The sequence below is a fragment of the Rhipicephalus microplus genome, chromosome 4, assembly GCF_043290135.1.
Source record: "Rhipicephalus microplus isolate Deutch F79 chromosome 4, USDA_Rmic, whole genome shotgun sequence".
In the NCBI taxonomy this organism is placed as follows: domain Eukaryota; kingdom Metazoa; phylum Arthropoda; class Arachnida; order Ixodida; family Ixodidae; genus Rhipicephalus; species Rhipicephalus microplus.
This window is the reverse complement of record NC_134703.1, coordinates 126,965,344-126,982,463: the sequence shown is the minus strand read 5'-3', so window position 1 is coordinate 126,982,463 and position 17,120 is coordinate 126,965,344. Positions and strand designations below refer to the sequence as shown.

General features: G+C 45.8%; 1 long non-coding RNA gene across 1 annotated transcript in view; it reads right to left on the bottom strand.

The window, feature by feature from the left end:
- Nucleotides 1-291: 291 nt before the first annotated feature.
- Nucleotides 292-17,120, bottom strand: part of LOC142814005 (uncharacterized) — a 40,271-nt gene continuing 23,442 nt past the window's right edge. Inside the window, exon 2 of the long non-coding RNA XR_012894769.1 lies at nucleotides 292-1,925. This is a non-coding gene — a long non-coding RNA (uncharacterized LOC142814005). The remainder of the gene's footprint in view (nucleotides 1,926-17,120) is intronic.

The window sequence follows — 17,120 nt, the reverse complement described above, 5'->3', positions numbered from 1 at the left end:
ATCATTTTTATGAGACGACAGTACTGAGCAGCGGATTCTCGCTCGAAATCACCGTGTTATTCCCGCTACGTCGACAGGCGGGCTTACGGCCGAGGGAAATTCACTATGGTGCACATTAGTGTACACTCGTGATCTTCTTGTATATGTATTTGTTTTCCTGATGCTGCTAGCGATTGTTATCACTGTATGCTTTGAAATTTTCTTTGCATCCCCCCCCCCCACTGTAATGCTATGTGGCGCTGTGGCTATGGCATAAATAAAATAAATAAATAAATTCGTGGAAAGGTCGCAGAAGTTTGCCCTTAATTAGGAATTTATTTGATCCACTGAACGAGCATTTCCGGGCACCTCCCTCGATGGCACTTCAGGCTCCGCCATGCTGGTCCTTGCTGTGAAGGTAACCTGGAATGACCTATGAGAGAAAAGATAGAATTACGCCATATATCAATGGCTACGCACTGTCTTACCTTTTCCCCCATTGAGTTTCCTACAATTAACTAGGGAGGACTGTGGCGCTGTGATCGTTCAGCGACCATGGGAATAATGGGTAGAAGGATTTGCCTAGTCTTCCAACTTGCGGGCGGCGAATCGCACTTGTGGCTTCGCTCATTGTTTAGTTTCAGTTCCGTTTTGAAGGAAAGAACGAACCCCTTTGAACTTTGTGACCCGATTTGAAATGGTAAGTCTAAAAGATTATGGTGGTGAAGCGCAACCATTGAACATTCGCTGACTTTTTATTTGTGACAGAACAGCTCCAAGCTGCACGAACACACACGGAGCCAGAAGTACGATAACACAAACCCGTGTACTAACCATATTTCCCATGTTCGCTGAAGCACCAAGCGTTACAGCTCCCATAGAAACCAGCGCCAGAGTTCCCTCTAGTGGATGTATAGGTGAGCAGCGTGTAGTGGCGTCATAGACAGGCGTTGTTTCTAGTCAACGCCATATGGACAAACGAAGAGCTTAAAACGGCTCCGCTGTCAAGAGTATACACAACTAGGGGAGCAAGGGTCGACGTGAATCAGGCTTCAAGAACATCACCAACAGTAGTAGTAGTAGTAGTAGTGGTAATACTGCTGATTAATATATGAGGTCGATTATTATTATTATTATTATTATAAATATTATTATTATTGGACGTATGCTTCCTGATATGCCACTCACTACATACAACCCCTCCACTTTTACCTATTCGGCCAAAATTCTGTGTGAAGTTGAAACCGAAGCGAATCCTTGCGTACTGCAAAAATCACAAAAACTAACATTACTACAGTTACCAAATTATGACCACAAATGCGTGTTCATTGTCTGACGATGTGTGGCGTGTCCCAGCTGTCATCCACCTCCACAGTATGCAAAGCCTCCAAAAACGTGTACATTTTTTCGTCAGAACAAGATACACGTATACGCACATCATCGTGCACCACTCCAAGTCCGCATAGACTTCAGTGGTGCTTAAATCCAGACAAGTTGACCAGTATTGTTATTTACTGAGCACCGGCTAACATTTATTAGACAGGACATCAATCAGCGGTACCTCGGTCCCACGCTGATCAGGTTCCGCAGAAGGTTTGCGTGCCGACTCGATGCCCTGCGTGTAGAAAACGCTCCACATCGTCCGAACCACATATGCATATTAGAGAGAAGAAGGCGTACGTAGCCAAGGCCACTCACCTTGCTGTCTTCGCACTATTGGTGCGCTACAATCTTACCTGGTGTCTCACGAACACTCCCTTCCTGCACGGTCACCCCTGGAGCAAGCCGGGCTTGCTCTGAATGTCTGGCAGCTGTCAGCTAGTTTCGCAAGATACCTGTAGAAACGAGCTTCTGAAAGTACCACTAGTCTACAAAAGCCCGGTTCTACAGGGTAGGTTACGAACGGCTCGTGCAAACTCGTCGGTCAGCCAGCCGGTAGAAGTCATCTGCGCACAAGAACAAGAACACGGAAAGTTTGGACAGACTCCAGAACAACGAAGCACGGAAGGCGCGGTAACGATAGGGTTCGCAACAATCATGGAGCTTTACACTATACACTTCAATAGTGAAATGCGGCGTTATAGTGTCTATGAGAGTTGCAAGGCGTGATCTATCAGCAAGCACGGGATTGATAGGTAGTCCATGGATTTGCCTAAGCTTCGTTCCTTCGCCTCTATGCAACCTACAGTCACTTGTCGCCAGACGAATTACAGGAAAAAAACAGTGGCTCGGGTTCTCGGCTGCCGACCAGAAGGTTACGGGTTCGATTCCCGCAATGGCCGTAACGTATCAATGGAGGCGGAATCGTAGAGGCCCGTGTACTGTGCTATGTGAGTGCACGTTAAGAAAACCAGATGGTCGAAATTTCCGGAGCCCTTCACTACGGCGTCTCTCATAATAGTAAGGTATTTTGGGGTGTTAAATCCCAGATATTATTATTATTATTATTATTATTATTATTATTAGTAGTAGTAGTAGTAGTAGTAGTAGTAGTAGTAGTAGTAGTAGTAGTAGTAGTAGTAGTAGTAGTAATCGACGAAATCTTCAGGAGTCCCATCTCAGCACGTTTATTTCGTCATTTCAAAACAGTTCCCACGAGGTTCACAATCCACCTTTCCTTTATACCAAACAAAACACAAAACACTACAATAACGCCACAAGTGCATTCGACGCGACAAGCAGAAATACTAGCCGAATCCATGAACTGTACATCATCTCCATCGTCGTTGAACGGTCGTACAGAGCCCAAGTTCCCTCCACTAAAAGTTATGGAAAACCCAACGACAAAAATTTCAGCTGTGGTGGTGGAGGCAGCCCCTCCTTTACGCACTGAAGCCTTAACCTGCACCACCAAGTGTCGTTACATATAGTTACACAAGCGTACGATTAAATCTTACAAAAATATTCTCGAATATTAAGGCAAAGAAAGACCTTATAGGAGCCTCATCGAAAACGAAAATCGACCGTCAGCGCCGGCAGTATATGAACACGAGTACGGTATGGTACGATGAACTTCATTTAAAGATCCGGAAAAGTGCCACTCTTTAGTAGTGCGAAAAAAAAAACCTCATGACATAACAATAGTGACGTCACTATGACGCATTAGCATTACATTATCACTAAGTCGAATGTGGGTCGATCAAAGATGCAGAGGAAAACAAGAGGAGATAAGAAAGCTTTTTTTTTTTTTTTTTAGGGGAGAACCTCCTAAAAGCGTGGGTCTGTCCATCTCTTGTTAGTACGTGACCGCCTATAGTTCCGCCTTGGCAAACTGCCCACTACTTCGTCCTTGCAAAAATCCCACTACGCCCCATAACCCATCCTCCACTTCACCTACCATAAAGTAAACACTGTTGCGAAGTAGCCAATATGAAATGCAAGGTGTACTTGTATTTAAGTGCGAGTTAACGAACCGTAGATTGTGCCACTGTTTCCAGCGCTTGTTTGTACGCGACCGCCTATAGTTCCACCTTTGCAAATTGCCCACTACGTAGTCCTTGCAAACATCCCACTACTGCCCATCACCGATCCACCACTTCACCGACATAAAGCCGTTATAATGAAGGGGGAACGGAAACGACCTGCGAATAATAAAATTTCTTGTATTAATATATACAGTGCTTGTCACGTGTTTGATGATGTAGTGGGCGATATTCGCGGATGGTTCACGGTTTAGCGAAGAAACCTTCCAGCGCTTCGCCCCACTCATCGTCATTCACTCGGTGAATATGCTGTAATTTTTTCCCCGAAATAGTGAAACACAAACAGCTTGGAAGCAGGAATTTTCCCCTCCCACACCCAAAGACGACTAGACCTCAGTCTTCCACACTGACAATGTTAAAAACGGCATCTTTCCTGTCGAGAGAAGGATTTAGCCACTTCGCTCTGGACGTCGATCCACACTGCCCTGAGTGTCAGGCAGAGTAGTGCTCGTTAGCGAACGTACTCTGGCAATGTCCGGCGTTACGACATGCCTCTTTTAATAAACAAGAGGACTTGGAGGAAGCCCTCAAAAGCTGCGATCTTCATGAGTAACTGAGAGCTGTCCAAAGGGCCAGCGAAGGAGCGGAGGACCATGGTTTTCGGCAATAACGTGGGCGCGGGCAACAATTACTATTCTGCAGTTGCTTAGGACCGGAATAATGTTTGTTGACTAACCTAATGGCTACAATCTTGGATGCAGTGAGAAACCACTTTTGGCGCAGAAATATTTCATATGGGGACGGGAGAGAAGCAATTCATCGAGGAAGAAGAGAAAGAAGATGGGTTTTGCTTTAAAGTTTGCCGCCCGGTTCTTGGCCGATCCCCCTTTGTGGGTGTGCGCCAGAGTAAGAAGGATCATCATTATCATCGTCGTCGTCGTCGTCTTTTCAGCCGATCGCATAAACTACCCTGTGAGTTGGTCGAGAGAAGCAACTTTATTGAAGTTAAATATATTATCAATGAGGTATGACGGTCAGGCCGTGCCTGGCCGCTAGCTCTTCGGCTCGCTGTATGGCCCGTTGCTGTGCTTCGGGTTGTGAACTGCGGAGTGCACTTTCCCACACCTCTGGCGAGGGAGTGGTCAAGAGATCTGGCGGAGGTACTTCCTCGCTGTAGTGACAAGTATGTGAGGTAGTGCGACGATGGAGCTACGCTGCGAGCAGTGCGCACTGAACCGTTCAACTGGGCTAGTTGGTATTCACCGTATGCTTCCGTATTGCTACAGCGAACGCGCACAAGGGCACTAAAGAAAATGACAGGAGACTAGCGGAGTACAGACTATCGCTGTTGTCTTGCCTCTTTTGCTCGTCCATGAGCCTGTTCGGCATTCGGTTACAGCCTAAGAATAAATGTAGGCTCCGCCCACGGCAGTCGCTGCCTCACCCAGGCCAAATTTGTGTTTAGAAAAAAAAAGCGGTTAACGATTTTGAGTACTTGGTACTCTACCAAGGGAGAGCATAAAGCCATCCCGTGCACCTCACATTTGATGAGGCCCTTTGTCTCACCTTCAGTCATTCACGTGACACCAGATTTCACGGACTTTGGGCACATCACTTGCTCGTACAGGCTCGCCTTCATTTCGATAGTTTTCGGTCGGACATTTATACTTTTTGGCAATTAAAAAAAATCCGACTTCGCTGCTCTGTGAAACGTAACGTTTCAACAATGAACCACGAACTCTTAATTTATAATAAGCGTAGCATTTGCATTGCCAGTGAAAATGTGCCTATGATTATACGGAAATCGCCAATCATTGCTCATAATGACATCATGGTTCTCTCATGATCGTTTTATGATTCAGGCCTACAAAACTAATGAACTTATTTTAGAGGCGAAGCTCCTGAAGCCGCGGGCCTGCTCATGCAGGTCTTTTTAGGGGCAAAGCTCGTAAAGCCGTGAGCATGTCGATGCATGTCTCTTTGTGGCCGTTGCTTAACCACCCAGTTGTATGACTCACTCAGAAGGTGGCGCTAGTGTGAGTGACAGACAGACAGACGAACGGACGGACGGACAGGCAGACAGAGAGAAAGGTGGAAGGGCAGACTGACGGATGCATGGACCGATGGACGGAAACAGGGACGGAAGCAAGGACGAACGGACGAAAGCACGGACGGAGAAACAGATAAACGGGACGGACGGTTGGAAGCACGAATGGATGGATGGATGGATGAAATCACGAACGGATGGATGGATGGATGAAAGCACGAACGGATGGCCGCACGGGCGAACGGATGGGCGCACGTACGGTTAGACACAAGGACCGACGGACGGACGGACGCTTACTCCACACATCATCATTCACTCCGTGGATATGCCGTAATTTTTTGTGACCGGTTCGTAACCACCTAGTTCTATGGCTCACTCAGCAGGTGGCGCAAGTGCGAGTGACATACAGAAATACAGACAGACCGACGGACGCACAGAAAGACACAGACAGACACAGACCACGGCCGCTGGATCAAAGCGCACAGGGTGCGCTTTGATCCAGCGGCCGTGCAGTCATTGGCAATGACTGCATCGTGCAACACGTGATTGCCAAATACGCACTCAGATGTATCCATATCCAACCTATACCATGCGCGGTCCGAGGGACATGCATCACGGAGGATATATACCAATTTCGCCGCAGGCGTAAAACATGACGTAAACGACGCACTATGCGCACAGAAAATTGCACTAAATTTCTTGCGGGGCCTATCAGTAATAATGAAGGGACCTCACAATCCAGCCGCCATGACAACAAAGAAATGAAAACAACAACGAAAAAACAAGACAACAAACGAATGACAGCAAAATGAAAATTGATTTCTATAATGTGCGCAAAGTCTTACGTCTTTCTAACAATGAAATGGGCTAACTTTTAACGGGAGAGTTACGGTTTACCGATGATCTTACCCTCTCGAGCTTCGACTACTTATCGTCATTCATTTTGTGAATACGGCGTCATTTTTTGTTCTTTTTTTTCTTACAGGCTTTGTGGGGAATCAATGAACACGAAGCTTCTCCGGGGTATTGGCCTTTCTGCTTATACTGTGTCGGCGGTCCCAGTCGTAACATTCACACAGATGTGTAAATTTATTCAGACATTACGTTTACGTCAAGCATGCTGGGACAACCGCTTGTGCTGAAAACGCTAGAATGGATTACGTTCACTTGACCATTCCTCGAGCTATTAAGTGACTCTCACAGTGGCTGCTAACGATTTAACGTAACTTCAATTCCCACATTCTATTTGCTGAACAGCTGAACTAATTGGTGTTCGATAAACTTGTCGCATCATCACCAATGAAGAGGAAAATGATGTTGTGAGGCCGAACTATCGTCAAATGAACTATCGAAAGTATCGGCGTTTTTTTTTCCTAAATTAACGATAGGGAAACGAAACTATCCTTAGAACTGCTACCGAAAAAAAAATAATTTACAGCACAATCAATAGCGCCGTCAGGAAATCGTTGCGGATAATATAATCAATAGTGGACTGGGAATATTTATGCTCTTTTTGAGCGTTGATCTTTCCAAATCATTTGCAATAGACCACTGTCAGCAGTATTCGGTTAACCTAATTTATCAGCAATCTGTTGGCGAAGTAAATAAGCTATTTCCGCAATTAAAATGGCGAAATATGCCAATAAATAAATACGTATTCAAAAGCAAGCATTTACACGTCACCGTTAAAAACTTAGCTTTATATTTCTTTTTTTTTATTATAAAATCACTAAATGCAGTATAGGTTTGAAGCCACGCAGCTCCATGTCACATGTAACGGCCTCCTTTCTGCTAAAGTTGAGCAGTTCAGCCTAATTATCATCTGTCAGCCAATTCATTCTGCTAAAGGAATGCAAGCACGCAAACTTTTTTGCTCTTCAGCCTGCCTCTCCTCGTTAGTTTAGTTCAGTCAGTTCAGTTTATTATTCATTCAAGACACAAATCATCATGGTTAGTACTATGCAGACTAGAATCCCTAAGTCGAGCAACTGCAGTGGGATTCTAGGTTAACAATAACGCAACAAAAATTAACTAGGCAACGTTTCAAAATTACACCGCGCAAACGAAAGGTATACCGTAAACGATTTAGAAAACAAGAAAAAAAGCGTACCACACACACGGCGAATAACGTGTATACTGCAAAGGTTTCACGCGACTGATTTTATACTACAGCGATAGTACAACGAAACTTACTCAATAGCGCTATCGATAGTTCTTTCTACCATCGATAGGGCGATAGCGACTCAACTATTGACAGTGTCGACAGTACCATAAATACTTCTGCATCACTAAGAGAGAAAAGAGACATGACCGCACCTCTTCCTCGATTTCCCTATTATGCTTCTTGCCCGTTTCTTAGGCAAACTTTAACATTGTAAACATTTGTTGAGTTTCATCCTGATCTGTAAATTCTCATAATGAACATCATCCGCTTGTCCCTTTGTCCTCATTGTCCCCGGGTGTCATTACCATCGTCATCGGGTGTGTTCGCACTCTTCCTCTGTCTGCCTTTCTGCTGTTGAATCATTGGGCCGAATAAACATCGTCTCAACCAAGACGTGATTACATACAAACTACAATGATTGGCTGCGGGGACTCACTACTGCGAGGTAAATGAAAGACAAAAAAAAAAGCGAACTATCGATGTACCTCTAATAGCAGTAATCTCGAACAGTCTGTACCACATCGGTATAGTCACGTGCTTCATTGTCTAACTCCAATTCGGCAGTCACTGGGTTTGATTAAAAATGCCGCCGAACATCAACGAGGATTTCCAGTGGAGATAATTACCCCATGCTAGCGGTGGCAATGTGGCAATACGCCTACTTTGATAATGTATACCCTTTCCTTTCCACTCTAGTTAAACCTTTCAATTGGCTTGCCGTCCCACCTTCAACGTTGCTCCGCTCTCACTGATGATGTGTACAAATAATCATCTTTTGTAAAGTCAGGCCACTATACGAGCTGCAAATATGCCGAATAGTGATGGTATTATACTATGAGGACTGGTACACGCTTAAGTGCACGCGGGTGGGCCCACCGGAACCATCTCATCTGTTCGCGCTAAGAGCTTAACGCGAGCCATCTCAAAAGGCCAGAGAATGCTAAAATACGCAAAACTATGCCTTTAAATCGGCCTCCAAGATAACTTGCACACAATCCACCTACCGGTCTAGGAATATTTGCCTAATGAGTATTTCCGTAAAGCGCCACATTCGCAATAAATGAAGTTGTTTCGGCCTTTTGGCAAGAAGCGGCACCTTAGTTAAAAAGAGCAAGTTGTTTCGCTATGCATTAAAACCAGCTCTGCCTCAATTGAGCGACACGCCTAACGAAAACGTGCATCACTGATCCAGAAGTATGGCGCAAATTAAAACGGTCAAAACCTTTGTTCAATTCAAGTCAATATGGCCTCTTCGAAAGTAAAGGGGGTAAATATGGCAGCTTGTCGGAAGTAGTTAAATATAGAACATAACTGCAACCCCTCCCTCTATCATTCACCTACCCCCTCTTTACAGATTGATCACACCGGGCCTTTATTGGTCACAGGGTACCAATTTCTCAATATATACTGCTCTTGTTCTCATACATACAGATTAAAAACAATGAACTCACAGAAGCTAGGAAGTTGCAGCTAAACTTGCACGGAATATACTAAAAAGAGCAAACAAAAAAACTGGACAGAGAAAAAAACACTGAACGAAAGAAAAGAGAAAGCCGTGGGAGAAAAAGAAAAGCAAACGCTGAACAAAACAAAAGACAATGCCCTGGGATATGTCGGCATCAGTTCCAGGGAAACACAGACGACGGGCACCGGTCCTGAAATTAATTTTGCATGAACCGGCGCAGCCCTCTGAGGGGGCCTTGCGGAGCTCTGCTCGCTCGAAGAGTGCATTCATTGATTGCAAAGTTAGCGGAAGGGTGTGGCAAAATTTCTGTTATTAAACTACGCCTCCAATGAAAGAACGAAGTGATTTTTTTTCTTTTCCTCTTGTACTTCACGTCTCGTCTTCCTAGTATGCTAGAGCCGATATTACACATAAACGTATTGCAGTTCTTTGAATTTATACTCACGTGCTTTTTTTTCTTTTTTTCTTTCTTTTTACTCTTGCCAACGCAACTGCGCCCAGAGCTTAGTGTTCGAAGCAACGGAAGCAATAAACTAAGCATCAGAAGCTAGCTTTTAATCAAGTTCCGTAATGACAGATCAAACGCAGCTCGCAGCGAACAAGAAATTATTCCTTTTTTTTTTCCTAGCTATGTGCTCGCACATGCGATTCAGTGGAAATCATAACGACATATTTTAAATCTACGCATATGTCACTATTTACTTTTCTCACTGCACATCTGAAGGCAGCCAATGATGTATAGGTTATAAAGCATTCGGACTGCTCTCAATCATTTCACGTTCCCTGCGCAGTTACTCTAGAGAGGATATAAAAGACGACCATGCGGAAGTCGTAAAAGCCAGATCATGGCCGAAATAGAGCGGCTATTTGTTTTCGTTTTGTTTTGTTTTTTCGATTTGGAGTAGAACTATCCGCACGAGTCAGTGAAGCCCCGAACGTGAGCCGTATTTGTAAGATATTTAGAGTAAGCTTTTTTGAAAGGGGAAATACAAACGCCAACCGGCCTTCCGCAGTTTCGGATCGCAAATGTGGTAACTTAATGCGTTCAGAGCACTTCAAAGACAGTTTTCTGTTTTCAGTTTCCACTTTGTTTTTTTTTATTACTGCGACATAGAGACTATAGCTGCGGCGTAACTTCCAGGAGAGGACATCAACAGCCATCAAACAGAGCGTTAGCTTCTTTCAACGTAGAAATATTGTCGTTAAAGGGCCCCTAAACCACTCTTGAGTTTAAGACTAAGACTTGACTTAAGACTAAAGAGTAGTTTCTTTGTCCCCTTCTCTACTCTTCCTACAGACGATGTTGCCTCCTCACCACTTATTTCTTCCGAACACAAGATAGAGAGTGGGAAGAGGAAAGAAAGGAAAGGCAGGGATGTTTACCAGTCTAGAACAACTGGTATTCTATCCTACACTGGGGACAAGAATGACGAAGTTTGAAAGATGGAGAGAAAGAGAGGAGAGCACGCGCACTCAAAGTCGCACGTCACAGTAATCCTAACACTATTAGTCTATAACCGTCAGTACAAGTCATTTGCCTTCAAGAAGCTGAGGACTGCTTTCGTCGCCTTCACTCGCGATGATCTCTCGACATTCCAGAATGGTGTCCGCCGTCATCGGTCTGCGATCTATGCGAGCTAGCGCCGCTGCAAGTGATTTCCTCTGCACATTGCAACGAGGACAGTCGCAGAATATGTGCTGTAATGTCAACTCACAGTTGTCACAGAAAGGGTTGTCAGGCATTTCGATACGGAATGAAAAAGACTTCGTGAAAGCAACTTTTCAACGGCAAAGTAGAGTGGCATCAATCCGGCGCAGCCCAGTAGGCGTCTGTCGTCGTAAAGTGTTTGGGCAGTAGTGGAGTCGATTGCTCAGTCTGCTTGTATTCTAAGTGGAGAGAGTGTTTTCCCGTGCGGCCATTCGAAGTAGGCTGGCAGCGTCGGTCCTTGATAAGGGAATTGTCTGAAGCCCGTTTTCTTTAAAGCGCTGATCGAGCAGCATTGACAGCGTGTTGATTGCCTATCACGCCGCAGTGACTTGGCAGCCACTGAAATGCCACGTGGTGACCTTTCTCAAACGCAGCACGGAGAAGATGCGGAACCTCAAAGACTAGCTGTTTGTATGACCCGTGCCACAGGGCAGATTGTAAAGATTGCAGAGCTGCTTTCGAATTACTGAAGACTGACCATCGTTGAGGCTGCTAGCGGTTGAGTATGTGAAGTACAGCTCGAATATATATATATATATATATATATATATATATATATATATATATATATATATATATATATATATATATAGTGGAGACTTCGAAACTTAAATTACATAAAGCAGCAGAAAGCGTGTCGCTGAAACATTTGGCAAATTAATTCCTGTGACCATACATCCATACATGTAATATGAATTATTAGACGCGGGCCCGGCTACGTGTCCTATAGCGTTCCCAGTGAGAGGCTAACCAAACATATCGACATCAAAAGACTGAGCCGCCAACGGCACATGGAGCTCGAAAAGCACAACTGCGGTGCAGAATGTGAAATTTTCAGCCTGAACTATAAATTGAATCATTCTTAGAAACTTGAACACGCGGTTTGCTTTCGAAACACTGTTTAACCATGGCATACAGCAAGAAACAGTGAACAATTTACGCGAATTCACATTGTATCCTCGATTCGATAAGAGTATATCATATCCCCAGTCTAAGTCTGCCTCCGGATAGCTCATCCATGTTGAAACCAGCCGCGGTGGCACGGAGGCTATGTGGAGTTGTATGGTGCCGAAAATAATGTCGGCGGTTCGCGGTACTGCCCGATTTTCTGCATCGCGATGTAAATAAATTGCAAAGGCACCTATACGCGCGGAGCATCCGTAGCACGTTTATAAACATTCCATGATGACGGCGGAAATGTATGCGGTTTTCTCTGAACTATCCTGTCCTATTGCTTACGTGTTGTAGTATAAAATGAATGAATGAATGGATGGATGGATCGATGTATAGGTGGATGAATAAATCAGTGAGTGAATCAATCAACGATCAACTAGCAGAAGAGTGGTAGGCTGGGCCAGTTGGTACTGTTCCATGGTGTAACAGCGCGAAAAAGGGACGGGAACACGAAAGGAGAGGCAGAAATAAGCGCACTTCCGTTTTTTCCTTATCCTTTAAATTTCTGACTTCCATTTCGGTACAAAGTTTGAGTAAAATAGTCTGTACCTCATTGTGTTTCCATCATCTTTAGCGTTCGTCCATTTTTTTTTCGCAGCTACACTATAAACAACCAACTAGCTAGCCACGCTGCCAGTCGCGAATCTTCGCTGCCTTCTCAGAGCATGTTCACAATATCTGGTTGTGTAACTATTCCCTCAAACCGTTTGTCAAGGCGAGTAAGAAACTTCTAGTGTGCCAACCTCAATGTTTAGTTCATCCTAGCCCAACTTTTCTTTGTTTGCTTTTTCTAATACGGGAAACTTCTTTATTGCCGTACTCTTAGGCACATGCAGGGCTGCATCTAGTACGCAACACTTTCAACACACCTACGTGTGTCCGTACGCCGATTCCTTCTGCTGCCATTTAGCTCTGTCTTGGATGGCCACTGTCGCTTTTATTGCGATTGCAATTATATGGACACTCTTGGCTGGATTTTGCCACCGGCGTCGGCGTCGACGTAGGCGTCGCCGTCACTCACCGTATATGTATACGCACATAAGAAAATGCAAGAAAGAAAAAAAAATCAAGAAAACGACACCAGCGCACGGAATCGAACTTGGAACCTCTGAAACGTGACTGCGAGGCGTTACACTGAGCCACGGAGCAGCCCGTCTTTCAACGTTCAAACGGCAAGCGATTCATATCTACCACTTACCACTAGTGATGTGCATCTCGGGGAGTGGATGGGGGACTATCGTGTTTCCAACATTACCAGCCACGTGGCGCAATGAGCGCGCGGCGGCGCTTGCTCTCATCTCCCACGCGTATACTTTGCCTCGCGATGAGGAGGTGGTGGACGTAAAGCCCTTAAACGCTCACTCGCGCGCCCTTATCTCGCGGTGGGGAGGATCGCACGTCTTAGCTGACCTTTAGCTTTTGCCAGAACGATTATATTGCAGTTTACCGGGCGCACAAAGGTCACTGCAATCGTTGCACATCTTCCATTTTCGAAAAGAGCGCACTTTTCAGACACAGCGAAGTAACAACTGAGGCGCTTATTCGCCTTCATCTGTACCTGTGAGTACGTTTTGTGCGTTATTTGTGCGTGAGAAACCCGGGGCACGTTTTGATCTGCTTGCCATTCTGCGCGTGACCTTCCAATTAGTTGCTATCGCGTTCATTGCTTCACCTTTGCAGCAAAGCTGTGACTTTTTGTCTCTCTCAAATTTGACGGCTCTAGTTTTGCAGTATGATGCTTGAATAGGAGTCGAACGCCACGAACAGAAAGAACTTCGACCAGCTGGAGGCTGACAGCTTCGTTTTAAACTCTCCCTTGAAAGCTAAACAAGAGAGCTAACCTCTCTTCGAGGTGCAAAGTGTGCCGCCGGAGCTTTCTCTCTCTCGCGGCAGAAATGCCACAAAACTTGGCGACTAGTATAGAAGGCGGCTGCTGCGTGTCGACAGAGTGTACACGGCAGCGCTGCACGCGAAGCGGATCACGCAGCAGAAATAGACGTCGAGTAGGAGGAAGAATAGGAGCCAACGGAAACAGAGCGAGTAAGTCAGGCCAGCGAGCCGCAAGTAAGCGAGTTCACTCAAAGCTCGAGAGCGAGCCAGGCGGCCTGAACTGAGAGACCCAAAGCTCAAATAGAGAGGCAACGGACAACAGGCCGATCAACAGAGAGATACTCGGCTGACTTAAAAGAAAACAAAAACGACAGACGCAAGCAGGAGACACACTTTCGCTATTACTTGTTGTTTTGCTTGTTTAGTCCGTGCAGTCGAAGATGCCGCGACAAACGAGAGGGGTGGAGACGGACGGGGGTGGGAGGGTGGTTTTGGCTGGCGTGGGAAAAGACCAGTGCACTTCTCTTTTTTTATACGCTGCGTCGGTGCACGACCCGGGCCGCACAAAAACAAAAACCCGCCTGCGCGCGCACAGGCCTGTCACTTGCGCCCCAGAAGTGCTCCCAAATTCGATTTCCCTGTTTCCTCCCTGGAATCTCACTCTCAGTGCGAGCTGTATATATAGAGGCGGACGAAAGCTCGGCAGTATAGCAGCAGCGCCGGGAGTGTACTACAGAGGCAAGGCGGGCTACGCAAGACTCCGATGGAAAACAAGGAGGGAAGTATCGAGATCGCGAGAGAGGGGGGAGAGGGGAGGACGATGCTGCCTGCTTTTGGACCGAGGTTTGGGTTCCGACGCCAGCGCCAATGTGACCGGGAGAGCGCGCAGATACACACACAAAAGGCGTCGCGCAATGCAGCAGTTAGCATGAAGAAAGGGGCCGCGTTTGGTTGAGTTCGCCCTTCATCCAGCGCCAGACACGCTTCACCCCCCACCCCTCTCTTCGAGCAGCGCTTCTTCTTTCCGACAGCGTAGCGCTCTGTTCTTTTCTTGTCCTCGCCCAGCCAAATCTACTTTTGTCTTTTACTTCTTCGGATTCCCTGGCCCTGGGGCGACGCTGCAGCGCGCTCCTAGGAGCTGGATCAATAAAGTGCTTTCCAAACTTTCAACAACGCATCGGCTCGGCGCTCCCATTGATCAGTTCGGATAGGGCGAAGCGGAGAGGGCGCTGAAGGGAAGCGCTCCGGGAGGGAAGCACACGCTGCGAACCGGGCGAAGTGAAAAGGGAGGAGGAGGAGAGGAAGGACGACATCGCGAGTGACGCCCCGCCGCGTTTGGTGGCAGCTTTGGAGCGAGCTTCGTCTCCTTGCCGAACCTCGCCGCGGGGCGACGACGATACATGCGAGGAGAGCACGCGACTGCTCCTGCAAATCAGCTTTCTCCGCAACGCTTTCTCGCTGTGCGGGAAAAGTGCATTGAAACGCGTCTTTCACGCGCATCACGTGCGACGAAAAGAAATAATCTTATCTTCGAATTAAAACTCCGTACACTGCTAAAGGATGATTTATATTACGACGCATTATCTAATCAGATAAGGCTTGCTTGTCAGCTGAAGTAGGATATGTATCTGTTTTTTTTTTAAAGAGGGAACACTTCGCAAGACGATGTCAAAAGCTTACGGCCGTAAAGCTTCAAAAATCACGTTGTTCTTGCTTTGTAGCATGCTAGTTACATTTCCTTTTCTCTTTTAAAGTATACGGTGGTCTTAAAGTTACGTCCGGTGGTGCCATTACTGTCTCACTGGCCACACCAGTCATCCAACAGACAGCATCGATGTTGCGTAAACACGAGAAATAGAAGGTGCACCTGGATGTGCTTTGCTTAAAGGGCTCTCCGGAATGCCCCATGTCAGCGGGAACAACTTGCACAGTTCTTTCGTGATAATTATCCAGCGTTTCTGAGCGAGGAGATAGAGATTACCAGATTGCGTGTTTGGAAAAGGAAAAGACCAATAATAATAATAATAATAATAATAATAATAATAATAATAATAATAATAATAATAATAATAATAATAATAATAATCCGAGGCTTAACGTCCTAAAACCACAATATGTTTAGGAGAGACACCGTATGTGGAGGACTGCGGAAATTTCTAACATCTGGTGTTCGTCACGCGCACTGACATCGTAGAGAACACAGATCTCTACCATGTCGCCTTCATAGAAATGGGATCGCCCCAGCCGGGATCGAAACCGCGACATCTGTGTCAGCAGCCGGGTACCATAACCGCTACACCACTGCGGCGGACCTCAAAGACGTACATGAAGCGTAACTGTTGGCGACCGTGTGAATATCTTCATTTCTGCTTGAGATGTTATGCTTTCGACGTATCTAGTGAGAAAAAATGGGCATGCACGTTCTCATCATCGTTGTGCTTCTTGGCATAAAATGAAAAAAAAAAGTGGGGTGTGGGTGGTGGTGGGGAGGGGAGGGGGGTGAGGATACAGTTCATGTCACCGTTAAACGTCAATGCTATGATTATTTGCATTGAAGCAATGTAGCGACACATCTTAGTCCGGCCTCCAGAACGAGTCAAGTATGAAGCACGCACGCAGCCAAGCTCGCATCTGACACTTCCCTCTTAACACGCACCGCCTCCCGACCGGGCGGGAGGCGTCTGGCTATAGAGGCTCCCTATTCCCTCTGAACACGGTGCTCCCTCTAGAGGCGCCGCCGCGTCACGTGTTCACACATGGGCCACGCGAATCTGACGCTTGGCGCATGTGCCAATGAGCTTTCGACACCTTCCCAACAGGGCCGTAACCATTTTTATTCGTGCTTTTAACTTTCGGGATGATACAAAGTATTAACACGGCTCAACTTCGACCACCAGTCGTTCTTCGCATGAACACCCTCCAAACTAAATTCCTGGGTACGGCACTGCTTCGAAATGCAAAATAAACACCTCAAGAAGATTTTATTCATAGAACGTGCGAAGCATTCTGTGGGGAAGCAAAATGGTGTTATAAAAGTAGTTCTGGAGCTAACCTCCTATCCTACACTCCCACCATCCGGAATCCCTCAATTAAGAATATTAACAACGCACTTTTAGGACCAAGCAGTGTATTCACCTGACAAACATCCCTTTTAGGGGTAATTTGAAAAAGGACCTTACAGAAGCAAAGCAGTGCATAACAACTACCACCGTAATGTCATAATCAAGACAGTATAGAAACCAGCATGACAATTTTCTAACAAAACTCGATAAGAGAGCAGTTACTGTCTTGGTCTAAGGAATGAAAGGCTTTTGGATTACGCAATACTAGCACTGGCTAAGGTTGACTAATTGCTTTCAGTCCTCCACTGATGAAATCTTCTGCTGTTGCAGTATCAGCTAATGCTTAGTGAACGCTGCGGTTCCTTTGAGAAATATTTGCGTCATTTTGTTATTGCCTAAAGACATACTAATGTAGCAGTAAGATAACACATGAGGTTGCAGCGACATAACTGTTCGGAAATGTGAAATACCGCAATAATTTCGATAATA